The 11,747-nt window shown below is 37.7% G+C and overlaps 1 long non-coding RNA gene across 1 annotated transcript; it reads right to left on the bottom strand.

The window, feature by feature from the left end:
* Positions 1 to 201: 201 nt before the first annotated feature.
* On the bottom strand, positions 202 to 5,761 carry LOC128634511 (uncharacterized). The gene is made up of 3 exons (XR_008397704.1): positions 3,086 to 5,761; positions 2,769 to 2,941; positions 202 to 1,070 (listed from the first exon to the last, which is right to left on the bottom strand). It is a non-coding gene; the product is annotated as an uncharacterized LOC128634511 (long non-coding RNA).
* Between the last annotated feature and the right edge of the window lie 5,986 nt (positions 5,762 to 11,747).

Genomic DNA, 11,747 nt, shown 5'->3' on the forward strand with positions numbered 1-11,747 from the left:
TCCAACCCAGGTCTCCTCACCCAACATCAGTCTAAGACCTCACTAATGCTCTTGTGACTGAATGAGCACAAATCCCCACAGCTATGCTCCATAATCTGGTGGAAAGCCTTCCCAGAAGAGTGGAGGTTATTATAACATCAAAGGGACTAAATCTGGAATGAAATGTTCAAAAAACATTAAAACACATATGGGTGTGATTGGTCATGTGTCTACAAACTTTTGGCCAAATAGTGTAGATTGGCCTGCTACAGCCATACTCTTGAGTAATAAATCTAAGGCGGTAGCCTATTATTGTTTTTTTAATAATTCCATTTATGCAGTTTTTTTTTGGTCTTACATGCCTGTAATATATTCTAACAATTGTACTTGTTTCCATTTGCTAAAATATAAACAAAGTATTATCCCAATTTAACCTGATCAGGCAATTACTAAAGATGAATGAAGGAACACTATACATGCATTTGTTTGTCTTGTGAGCTTTATATCTGACCTCCCGCTTACTGAGAATTTTTGTTGCACCCCTGTCCCGACACCCACTGAACCTTTTCGGCAAGCTTTCTAAACAAACAAACCAACAAACAAAACAAAAAACCCCGAAACAATGGTGCATTTTTCTTAATAACTTTATTTGTTGGTTTTTTTTTTAGTATGAATGATCTAGTCATTCTGAATAATTTCTTCTTATTTGGTTACATCACTATTTTATTCATAATTGACTAGTTAAAGTTAAATGTCTGATATCTAAAAGGGCTTTAAATTTTTGAAGACCCACTAAATAATATTATTTATGATGTTTTACCATGGTGGCTTAGTGGTTAACCCGTTCACCTCACAAATCCATCCTGTGTGCGCAGAGTTTATATGTTCTCCCTGTGCTTTGTGGGCTTCCTCTGGGTACTCCGGTTTTCTCACCCAGTCCAAAGACATGCGTTGTATGCTGCTTGACATCTCTAAATTCTACGTAATGTGTTATTGTGCCCTGCGATGGGTTGGCACCCCGTCCAGGCTGTCCCCAGGCTGTCCCCTGTGCTCCGAGTCCCCCTGGGATACGCTCCAGGCTTCCCATGACCCTGTGTAGGATAAGCAATACAGAGGATGGATAGATAATGTTTTACCATGTACTGCACATTTCCAACTCTGAACCAATCCATCTTTTAATTCCACAAAACAAATGGACCTTTTTGATAACAGTTTAGTTCCCAAGAGTGGTTTCTAATGCAGTCCATAATTCTACCTTAATTTCAGGTTTTTATGTGATGTCATGATTCAAACAGAGCTCATCTGGCCTTCTTTTTGTTTTAACTGAAGCCAAAGCAAACAGAGACTGCCTATGGTGTGGCTTCCTTGGCAACCTGACCACATGCAGTTTTCACAGTAATGGGAAAAGAAGGTTTCTAAAATAGTACTCAGCAAGTCAGTGGAAACACTGATGTGCTCAGGGTAGGAACACAGCCAAGAAGGGCACTATATTCTCATCTCAGGTCATGTTTTATAAGCTTCTGTGCATCATGCTATGCTGACATGTCAAAATGATACATGTATATCTAATTAAAGAGGTGTGTGAGTCACTCTTTCATTTGTTGTAATTTTGTTGTTAGTTCTGTTTAGGTGCTTGTTGTTCCCACCAACTGTTTGAGATTGACTACTATTTAAAAATTGAATGGAACTGAATTAGCTCAGCAGCCAAGAGTTCAGCTACAGTGTTTCCTCAGAAACATTTGGCAATTGGGAACTGACTACTACTGAGTGAGGCACCAGTTAATAGCACAGATTGAACACAAAGACAGGAATGAATAAAAAATAGAGAACCCAAATCTTGCCTTTAAGGAACTCCCATTCCAGCTGTGCCTGTCCACCCTTTTTGCTATCCACACTTCAGAATGAGTGGCTCTCTTTCATTAAATTAATACATTCCTGAGAATCACAGCTTTGTTGCCTAGAGAGCCCATCTGATTTTGCTTGGTTTCTCTGTCTAGTGGCAGTTGGAAGGTCTCCTAGTCTTGCATTCTCAGCCAGACTATCAGGGAATAAAACAGATAAATAGAGAGAACATGCTCCCTTCTATGATATGCAGAGGGAGACATGACATAGACACTATTCATAGAGGACAGGATTCTAGTAAAGGCAGACAGTGGTTCAAAAATAAGATAGGGATCGATGATCATGCAGATTAAATCATTTCCACTGAAAGAGAACCTTTTTTGTAAGATGAAGGATGCCTTTTCTTTTTATACAGTACAATTATCTGTAAATGTACTGCATTTATTTTTCACCAAAATAATCTGTTATTATTTTACAGGATTGCATTGTAAACAATTGGTAAAGTAGAGCATTGGTTTACAGTAAAATACGCAAATGTAAGCGCAATGTATATCTAAAGTTTTAGGCAGGAGTGTGAATGGTAAGAATTTTCGTATTGTCAACATCTGAAAAATAGTGGATAGTGGATAGACTAGGATCTGACTATTTTAGTTTGAATTTATATACTAATATGTTTAGTAAAGCATTGAAATTCGTCTTTTAATGTGAATTAATTCAGTGGTAGATTGAATTAACTGTGGTGGTTGGATCAGTGCACACTGGCTGAGTGGTTAAGCCTTTGAAGTACAAATCCAAAGCTTGTGAATTCAAATTCCAGCACTATACCAAGCTGACATGGTTGCATCGTTGAGCATGACCCTTAACCTTTAACTGCTCAGTTCAAAGTAAGTTGATTTGAATAAAAGTGTCAAGCAAATGTTGTGTTTTTTATTTTATACTGTACTTACCATGTATTTTCAAGCCTTTTCAGGTAGGTGGCACAGTGTCACTGCAGGTAGAGTTGTGGTCTCACAGCTTGATGATCCCTGCTTTCAATCCTGAGTTCATGTTACTATCTATGTGGAGTTTTGCATGTTCTCTCCATGCTTGGGTTCCCCTGGGTTTTCCAGTTTCCTCTGACCTGCCAAAAACATGCCAGTAGGTGAACTGGCTAAACTGCAACTAGGTGTGAATGATGTGTATGTGCATGGTGTGTGTGTGTGTGTGTGTGTGTGTGTGCATGGTGTGTGCGTGCATGGTGTTCTGTAATGCAATGTTTTCCCACCTCACTCCCAGGATAGGTTCTGGATCCACCATGATGCTGATCAGGATAAAGTAGTTACTGAAAGTGAGTGATTGAGGGAGAGTATTTACTGTAAATGTATTCAGCTTTAAAATTGACAGAATATTACAGGTAATATACAATGATAAAAGTAATAACATGTAAATATATGACAGTACTTTACAATTGTATACTGTAAATTAACAGTGCATTTCTGGCAACTCTGCTGTTGGTACATTACTGTAAATTTGACATTTAATTTATTATGGAAACATTTTCAAATGGAATAGTATTAAATAGAAAAAAAAGGTTATTGATGCATACTATTGTGGTGATACATTAAACCTGACATTCTCTGCAAAAGCCTAAAGTTGGAAGGTTTATTAAATGTATTTCTGTTTTGTCAAATAATAATCATGAGTGAAGTGTGCACCTGCTGTAACCTGAGAGAGCCACAACTAAACTAGTAAAACACAGAAAAGCAGAGGTCAGCATTGTTTTACTGCAGAATAGGGACCTAGGATGTGACATACATAAAGGACAGAGGTGCCTCAACAAGCATCACTGCCAGAGAAAGGGATGTAATTAACATCTGGCAACATCTGGCTGTCTTTGCTAACTAAATCCTTGAACAGCTGAGGCCTGTCAGGAGTGCATTAAACAGGATTGACCCAAGGCTTGTCCTCTCTCCAGTTCAGGCACACTGAGCTCAAGACCTTACACAGCCATCCCAGAGACACACACCAGGCTTCTAACATTTGCTAGATAGACTGGTACCTTTTGTCATTAAACTGAGCCAAAAACATGGCAAATGAAAAACCACAGACATTTTTCCATAACCTGTCAGCAAACATGCAAGACGATCATGTGTCATCACTGTTTTCTCAATGTTTCCTTCCTATTTAATAACTTTTAAACATATGTTTCCATTAACCCACTCCAAAAAGCTTATCGTGTTCAATTTTTCATTGTGTGATTTCTTTTCCAGTTGAAAACCAGTGCATGAAAATGCATACACATGGAAGTTGAGAAAGCCAATCAGATTGTAAGCTTCAACATTCTGAAGGTTGTGGCCAGAAAACTGTGCTAAAGTTATCGGATATGCTGTGGTCCATGGGTGGAGCATCTGAAGCTGAAACTAAAGGCCCTTTTATAATTCTAATCCAAATACACTTCCACTGCCTTTGTATTTTTGGAAAGACACTTTGGATAAAGAGCATGACATTTTGGAAAAGTCACTCCCTGCCCTCCACTGCTATTGGACAGTAGAAACATGGAAATTAATAGGGGGTGGAAACCGGTGGGAGCTCAGGAGTCTCATATCACAGAAATTGTTGGGTCACAGCAAATCTACACTATCTAGCCAAATTGTTTGTGGACACCTAACCATCACACCCATATGTACTTTTTGAACATCCCATTCCAGATGTAGTCCACCTTAGCTGTCATAATAACCTTCACTCTTCTGTGAAGGTTTCCACTAGATTTTAGAGCAGGGCTGTGAGGATTTGTATTCATTCAGACACAAGAGCATTTGCGAGGTCAGGCGCTGATGTTGGGTTCCAGTTCAACCTAAAGGTGTTCAGTAGGGTTGAGGTCAGAGTTCTGTTCAGGCTACTCAAGTTGTTCCACTCCAACGTTGGCAAACCATGTCTTCATGGAGCTCGCTTTGTGCACAGAGACATTGTCATTCTGGAACTGGGATAAATTGTATAAATGGGCCAAAATTGGGATAAAAGCTTGGAAATCCTCTTATTTGCATTCACAGATGCAGAAGCCTTGAGGTATGTTGGATATGATTACCGGAAAACTTGGAGGATGATCCGAAACCCAGTAACAATTACTTTCAGTACTTCCAGACTCCACAATCTGGGTTATTTATCATGGGCTACAGGCTGCAACATTCCTTTAATCCAGCGCTGAGAAAAATTGCAGTATTGAATCATACTTTTATATGTTTTCCATTAGATGGTGTGCTTATGAATAATTTTCTTCAGATGAGGGTGCAGAAAAATCGGCAACATCCTCAACTCGGTTAAAGCAATCCCATTTTATTTAAACAGACAAAAGTAAGTCACGTGCTTTCACAAAAGCTCAGAGTTTGGTTGGGTTGGCTCCCAGAAACAGTTCTGTTGAAGTTTAATGAGTACTACTACAAAAAATAGCAAATGCTTAAAGTGCCAAAACTATTGGTGTGTTTGTGCATTGATGTGGTGCGTAGTGAGAGGTAATGATGTACAATATTTGGTTGTGGGAGCTGACATGTGGTTTGTCTGTCAAATAGCTACATTCAATCATTGAAATTATTTGGACTCCGGTTATTGGTGTACTGTAGTTATGCAGAGATTTGATTGTGTATCAAACTGTCCTTCAGAAATCTTAAACAGCATGTGCTACCCATTTTTCGTCTATATAATGAGTGTTGAAAGGGTGACTATTTAGTTAGCGTGTATGAGGGTCATGGCTTTTGTGTGGTGTTGCCTGTTGGTTGTAATGTAAATTTTATAGTGCGTCACACAATAGGCTTTTGCCTGAAGTGGCAGCATGGCACATGCCCTGACAAACACAACTGATCACATTATAGCACAGGTGAGGAATATTTTGGTGAAAGTGATACTATACAGTTGGGCAGGGTAGCACATTGGTGCAGAGGTAACGTTGCCACCTCACAGCTCAAGATCCCTGGTTTGATCCTGATTTCTGGTTTCCTCCACTGTCCAAAAACTTGGCAGTATTAGGACTCACAACAGTAACTTGCCCCTGTGTGTGTGCCCTGCAATGCATTGGCATCTCATACAGCAGTGAAGTGTATCTTGACCTCCGTATTCAACAATTCAGTGTACAGTTAAAGGAAACTGGCTGCAGTAGGGAGTGCTGCTGAGTAGGAAGGAATTTCTTCTAAGCTTGAGTAATTTCTTATAAGAAATTCTGAGGGGGGATTTGGGGATTGTGAGGACAGATTGGGTTTTCACAGTACAATGCTGATTTCTTCTGGTTTTCTGTATATCACATACTAAATAGTTTTAGATCTTCAAATGAAATACAACATAAAACAAAGGCAACCTGAATAAACATAAAAAAAGTTATCCAACACCTATCACTAATGTTAAAAAAAAAGTAATTGACCCCTTAAACTTAAAATTCTGGTTATTTCACCTTTAGCAGCAATAATTGCAACCAAATGCTTCCAATAACTGGAGATCAGTCTTTCTCTTACTTCTAGGACTAGGATTTACTCCTGTGCTTTAGATCATTGTCTTGCTGCATAATCCAGTTGCACTTGAGTTTCAACTTATGGACTGAAGGCCGGACATTCTCCTTTAGGATTTTCGGGTAGAGCAGAATTCATATTTCCCTAATTACTGCAAGTTGCCCAGGCCCTGAAACAGAAAAGCATCCACACACCATCACACTTTCACCACCATGCTTGATAGGTATGATGTTCTTTTTGTGGAATTCTGTGTTTGGTTTACACCAGATGTAACGGGACTCCTGTCTTCCAAACAGTTCCACTTTCAACTCATCAATCCACAGAACATTCTCCCAAAAGGTTTGACGATCAACAAGGTATGTTTTGGCAAAATGCAGACGAGCCAGTGGCCAGTGTCTTTGTTTTGGCCAGTGTCTTTCTGATAGTGGAGTCATGAGCAGTGACCTTTATTGATGCAAGAGAGGCCTGTAGTTCCTTTGAAGTTGTCCCTGGGTCTTTTGTGACTTCATGGATGAGTCGTTGCTGTGCTCTTGGAGGAATTTTGGAAGGTTGGCCACTTCTGGGAAGGTTCACTACCATGCCAAATTTTTTCCATTTGGAGATAATGGCTCTGGTTCTTTGGTTCTTTGGGGACGAAAAGCCTTTGAAATCACCTTCTTCCTCATCATTTCTGGAATTTCTTTCAATTTTGGCATAGTATGTTATTGGGTAAGACCTTTTAACCAACTTCATGCTGTTGACAAAGTTCTATTTAAGTTTTGATTTGATTGAACAGGGTTTGCAGTAATCAGGCCCGGTTATGTCTAGTCCAGCTGAACACCATTATGAATGCAGTTTCATAGATTTGCGGAATTAGTAACTACAGGGGCAAATACATTTTCACACAGGCCTAGTTGTTATTGGATAACTTTTTGGCTTCAATAAATAACATTATCTTTTTAAACAACTTCAGTAGCATTGAATTTGAACCAACTTTGAGGCTTACGAAGGGTACACAATTTAGAAGCCTTAACTGTACTATTGTTGTTCCATTGGGGGAAACCTAAAAGTTTCTATGTAAGTAATACAAAGCTACAGGCTATCATGAAGGATTCTAAGTAGAACATTGCAAAAAATATCATAGAATGTTAGATGAGGTAACTGATATTTCTTATCATAAGATTATTGTAAATGTAATGTAAGCTTATTCAGCATGTTTTTTGAAACTTACTTCAAACTTTAATTTGTCTTTCTTCTTGTCTTGACAGATAATTTTGCTGGGCGCACGGTAGCTTAGTGGTTAGCATGTTTGCCTCACACCTCCAGCGTCTGTGGTTTGAGTCCTGCTGGGGCCGTGTGTGTGGAGTTTGCATGTTCTCCCTGTGCTGTGGGTGTTTCCTCCACCAGTCCAAAGACATGCATGGTAGGCTGGTTGGTGTGTCTGTAGTGTACGAATGGAAGTGTGTATGTGATTGTGCTCTGCGATGGATTGGCACCCTGTCCAGGGTGTACCCCACCTTGTGCCTGATGCTCCCTGGGATAGGCTCTAGGTTCCCCTTATTTCTTTCTAGAAATAAATGCTTAAAATTACGCAAAATATCAATAGAACAAGACCATTTCAAGCATGAAATAGCAAAAATGTTTAGAATTAGTTATATATGCACACAGTATATATGATCTCATTATAAGACTATTATACAACAAAAAGAAAACTATTAAGCCTATTTCTAGACATATTTACTCATTTTCACACATGAAATTGTCTTATTCTATTGGCTTCATTCCAGAAATAATTGTTCACAAATAAATGCTAAGAGACTAATACAATTTGATGCTTGAAATTAGTAAAATTATCTCAAACTAAGCTTAATGGACTTATGTGTTTACAAACAGTCTAATAAAGAGAAAAATGACATGAATTTCATTGGACTTCAATATATTTCTACTAGCTAAGTTTGTAATACTTTGCAGTGTAGCAGCTTATGTATATGTATTTAACAAAACTACACAGAATATTGAGAATAATCGCTAAATAATATGATGCACGAGAAACCCAGAGGCCATAGTTTCTGAGCCTCTTTTCTTTTGCCTTCTTAGTGAAGTCTTTCTGAAGTCGCTTAGACGTATTGACACTGATTATCTTCTGGAACTTGAACGAAGCTGCAGCTGTCCGCATTTCCAGGAGGATTTCAGAGTTTAAGGGAAACAATTCACTTAGAGGAAAAGGGGTTTTAATTTATAATCTTCACAACAAAAGACCTAGCAGAAAGCTGGAACTGTAGAATTATCCTGTAATTGCAGGCCTACAGCAAGACGTACAAGGCTTCTGTCAAAGTAAAAATAAATAAATAATGCAAACTAGTTCTATATGAGCTCTTAGCATTATTTACAAAGAGTTTAAAAAGGGTTAAGAAATGTTTGAACTTAGCGTAATATAAATATGTTCACTGAGGCTCAAGCTGAGAAACAAAATGAGTGAATAACGAATCTTTCATGCGGAGAAGCTCGCTGTCCTTCACACACACAGATAACACAGCATTCCATAGCTACCAATAATATTATACTGATCTGTCTAAATTATAGTTTCACTGCTTTGTGACGTGTGTGTGAGAGAGTGTTTAGTTGTTGGTCTGTGTGTTTAGTTATTACACTCTGTGTGTTTGTTTGTGTGTGTGGTTGTCACTATGTGTGTTTAGTTATTACGCTCTGTGTTTGTGTGTTTAGTTGTCGCTCTGTCTGTGTGTTTAGTTGTCACTATTTGTCACTATTTGAGGCCCATACAAATGTCACTACTACAAGGTCAAAACTGTCAAATATTCCTGTCATCCCCTTGCACACACACACACACACACACACACACACACACACACACACACACACACACACCCACACACACACACACACAGAGCTGAAAACAGGTGAGCGCCACATTGTCTCCAATTATACAGCAAATACGCCACCTACTGACTCTTGCTCGCTATAACAGTCAAAAATACACGGATTTTTATTTCTAAAACAGCCTTTAAAGAGCCTATAATACTATATTTACACTGTTTTATAAGAAGGCAACACAGTGACAAAAATATATTAAAAATATAAACAAGCAAAATTCAAATAAGTATCAAATACACATGTTAAATATATCAATGAAGAGAGTTCTTTTAGTAATATGTTACTAATACTGCTAATAAATACTGGGAACATTAAAATGGAAAATAAAGCCCAAATTTTAAAAAATGTACAGCTACATTATCTGTATGGTAGTTTCAAATAATTATAGATGCACAACCCCAGTTACATCAACGTTACAAAATATCAGTGTTATGTATTTAAATCGAAGTGTGTAAGTGGACATAGAGGAGGAATCCTTATGATCTGGAGAAAACCTGCTGTTAGTCTCAAAGAGAAATGGGACAGAAAATAATTACTTTCTTATTGGCAGTGAACCATCTGGTATTTTCTAATTAAAATTTCAGTCCATTAAGCTATAGTTCATAGATAGTATTTGAAATGTTATGGGGTTTATTTGTCTCTCTTCTACTCCAAATAGACTAAAGATATCAAAGCACCAGTCAAATCCTCTAGTTATACACTAGAAATAATAAACTGCTTGTTGCTGGGGTGGTGGTACCCTCAAGAGGGCATCTTTACCTTTAATATGTGCCTTTCACTTGGAAACGTGTATATAATGTACATTTAATAACGAATGAGGGTACATGATTAGTTTTAAGCTTTAACTGTACACTACATTTAGCTAATGGATACATACTAAAGATATAGAGTGTGTGACGGTACCATGCCAGCAACAAGGAAAATTACAGTTAAGTATTGATTTTTGAGAGTACTGATTGATTAGTAAGTAAGTATTGATTTTCTTTTTTTTTTATTTTATTTTATTTTTTAGATTTTTGGGTGTATCAGGCTAACAGATTTAACTCTAACTATCCTTTTATATGAGATTGGGGTTGGGGTGTAGTTAGGGCAGTGGATATGGGTTTTGGTAGCCTGGTGGTCTTAGGTAAGACTGTCCTCATTAGGTTGGTTCTTCAGCCTACAGAAGGTTTGACTTTTTTGGGGGGGGGGGGGGGGCACTACTCAGCAGTAAGGCATACTGAAAAGCAGATAAGATACAATCATTATATGTAACCAGTTCTCTGAATAAATAAATAAATAAATAAATAAATAAATAAAAAGCAAACCCCCCCCCGAGTGAATTGGCTTGTGTTTCTAGGTGTGAGTGAGTGTGTGAATGTGTGTGACTCAGGGCACGACATGGGGGCCACACTGGATGGGGTGCCAACCCATCACTGGGCACAAATTCACACACATTCACACACTACCTATAATTTGGAAATGCCAGTCAGTTTACAATGCATGTCTTAGACTGAGAGAGGAAACTGGAGTATTCGGAGGAAACCCTGAAACTGTGCACACACACAGGGCGGAGGCGGGAGGACTTATCTTGCTGGTTTATCAAGTCCTGGGGTAGACTGATATATTCATGAGACTCCCATGGTGACATGAAGAATTAGTAGAGCAGGAAGTGTGTGATGAAGTGTTTTAGTTTTAACCAGGGGGAGGCAGTATTGCGTTAGAAACGTTTTCAAAGAATCAAAAAAAAAAAAAAAAAAAAAAAAAAAAAAAGACGACGGAGTAACTTCTCCAGAACAGTTTTTACTGTCTGTTTTTCTGCGTATATAAACCATAAATTATACAGAAAATTAAAGCTCGCAGTGTTTATTATAGGAAAGTTAGACAAAACACAGAATAGGAAAATACGTATTTAAAAAAAACTCTCTCTCTCTCTCTCTCTCTCTCTCTCTCTCTCTCTCTCTCTCTCTCTTTAATCTGAATAAGTTACATTTTGCGCCATTTCATAGACAAAAATACACTGAGATGTCATTTTAGCATAGACTCTTGGCTTCAACAATTTAGAGCATACTAACAAATGATTACTTATATGATTTAAATGTTATTTCATATTTTTTTTGTAGCTCACAGTGGAATCAGCTATTAACAAAGCAGGAAGCCATTAGTGAGCTAGCTCTTGTACTCTCAGTGAGCACTATTACGCTTTGGGGAAAACAAACAAACAAACAAAAAGTAAACAAACAAACAGACAATATTCATGTATTCATTTATTTATTTATTAAACGAAATTATATTTATTTCATTGTTAAACGTAATTAAATAATATACATTTTGTATTCAATAAATTTTTATAGCTACAAAAACGCATTATTTATTAAATAAGTCCTAAATAACTATTATTTACTAAATAAATACATAAATAATACATCTCATAATATGTATCCCATAAGCGGACACATAGTGCTCAGAGAGAGCACATGACCTAATTTCCAAATAGCTATCCTCAACCTGTACTGCCAGTTTCCCCTTGACCAGTATTCTGCATAAAACTACATATACAAGCCCAAAGTACTATCTCAGAAACAAAGGTTAAGACGCCTCAGG

Source organism: Ictalurus punctatus, chromosome 13 (assembly GCF_001660625.3).
Source record: "Ictalurus punctatus breed USDA103 chromosome 13, Coco_2.0, whole genome shotgun sequence".
NCBI lineage: Eukaryota > Metazoa > Chordata > Actinopteri > Siluriformes > Ictaluridae > Ictalurus > Ictalurus punctatus.